The sequence below is a fragment of the Lactuca virosa genome, chromosome 5 (genome assembly GCF_052849685.1).
Source record: "Lactuca virosa cultivar CGN04683 chromosome 5, Lactuca_virosa_CGN04683_v6, whole genome shotgun sequence".
NCBI classification, from domain to species: Eukaryota; Viridiplantae; Streptophyta; class Magnoliopsida; order Asterales; family Asteraceae; genus Lactuca; species Lactuca virosa.
Window position 1 is genome coordinate 124,189,390 of NC_136430.1, and position 2,085 is coordinate 124,191,474.

The window sequence follows — 2,085 nt, forward strand, 5'->3', positions numbered from 1 at the left end:
TAGCACACGACTTGGGATTTCCAACCTATCGTGCTGACATAATTCTTGTTTCTGTGCCCATTCCGGTTAAAGTTGTCTATGTATGTGAGCTCTATGAGTTCTAAATTGTGTGCATAACAACTTGGAAGCAATGGTAGGCCCTTGTGCTGCCAGGTGGCAAGAAATTAAGATCGAACAAGTTCAGTCCATATGAGTTTGGATTTGTCACTAACCTTGTCTTGTGATTATGGTTTTGAAAAATTCACATGGATAGGAACACACACACCATAAAATTTGAGTGTCATAAGGTTTCTCTTCGATTCATGAAAATGATGGTGAGGAAACGCTTTCACTAAGAAGATTTTAAGTAGATAGCAATTGTGATATTTGCATTCTCAAAGTCGTTAGTGGAGGGTGTGTGGTTAACCGGTATACTAACATGGACTTGTGAGAAATGGCAATGGTCTAAACAATTGAGACTATGATTATGACATACCTCTTCATAGTTATTAAATTGTTTAGACACATATGTGAGCTATCTAAGGGAAGGTGTATGAGTTTAAGAAGCTTAGATAAAGTCTTATCGAAGCATCTAGTATCAGAAATCTGAACTTTGGTAAGAAAGTCAATAAAGTATTGATTTCTAGAAGTCCAACTGATTTCTGAATACATGTCAAAGCTAGTGGGAGCATAAGTGTTATGCTAATAATAATTATCATGTTAGTGGGAACATGATTTTTATGTTTAGTATTTGTAAGTCCCCAATCTGCTTGTGTATCAATCAGATCCGTTTGATGGTGTGGAATCCCAATCAAACGGATGATGCCAGATCAAAATAGAAGAGAAGGAGAAGAAGAACAATATGAATCTTGTGTGATTTGATTAGAATGGAATGATGCTCCTTACACAAGATTCACACACTAACACACACTAAAGCTCCTCTCTTCTCTCTAGCTTTTTTTTAAGAAACCATCACAAAATTCAACCACACATAAATATTTAAATAGTCAAAAGAAACTCCTAACAACTCACTCAAGTCAAACAACCAAAAACCGAATAATAAATCCAAACATAATCTCTAAAGTCTCAAAACCTTAGACATCAGATTAGTTTAAGAAACAATGTCGTCATTCAAGGACAAAGCAACAAGCTGATAAGCAGGGCTTCCAACTCCACCTTGACCATGACCACCCACATTCCTCAACACATCCATAGCCTCAGCCACCTTTGCCTTCAAAGCTTCCGGAGACTCCAACAAATGAAGCACCTCTGTCTGATCCATCTCCAGCAGCATCCCTGTCACCTTAGCAGCCGACTCTCCCTCCACCTGTTCCACCAACGGGTACAAACTCTCCCCCAACATAGTTCTTTGTTCTGTTGGAGAAGCATTTGCAAGAGCAGAAGCCAAAGCACCGATCGGAATCGGCTGTGCCATTCCGGCCTCACGAAGTGGCATTCCGTTTCTGATGTCGTATAGAATGGAACCCATTGGAACTTCACCGACATTGCGTCCAGGTGGGTAATGGTACATCCACCCATGTGGGACCATCTGTTGTTGCATGAGGGGGACGGGCTGTTGCTGATTCTGTTGACCGGGCATGCCACCTCGCCTGCCACCTGGACGATGTCCTTGCTGACCTGGCGGAACCATTGGCATGAAGAAGTTCGGCATTGGGCCCCCTCCTGGCCTCATCCCCGAAACAAGTTGCTATTGGTACCCAAAACCAGGTTGGGGAGGAATGAAGGTTGGCTGAGCTTGACCATAAAACATTTGATGACCAAGACCGGGACCACCAGGAGGGTACATTGGCATGCGTATGGAGCATCACTCATGTCTTTGAATACATCATAGATTCAAGTTATTCTTCTTCTCCTTCTTCTTCGTTAGATCTGGCATCATCCGTTTGATCGGGATTCCGCACCATCAAACGGATCTGATTGATACACAAGCAGATTGGGGACTTACAAGTGGTATCAGAGCTTGGATTGTATCAATCAATTTTGTCAGATCTGGAGCTTATTTGATCTTATTTTTAAAGGATTTATGCGTTTTTGGATAGATCTTGGCAAAATAAGGGGGGTTTGTTCTTCGCGTTTTTGATAAAA

The 2,085-nt window shown here is 41.6% G+C and overlaps 1 pseudogene; it reads right to left on the reverse strand.

Moving 5' to 3' along the window:
* Positions 1-986: 986 nt before the first annotated feature.
* On the reverse strand, positions 987-1,779 carry LOC145113471 (polyadenylate-binding protein 8 pseudogene; annotated as a pseudogene).
* Positions 1,780-2,085: the final 306 nt, after the last annotated feature.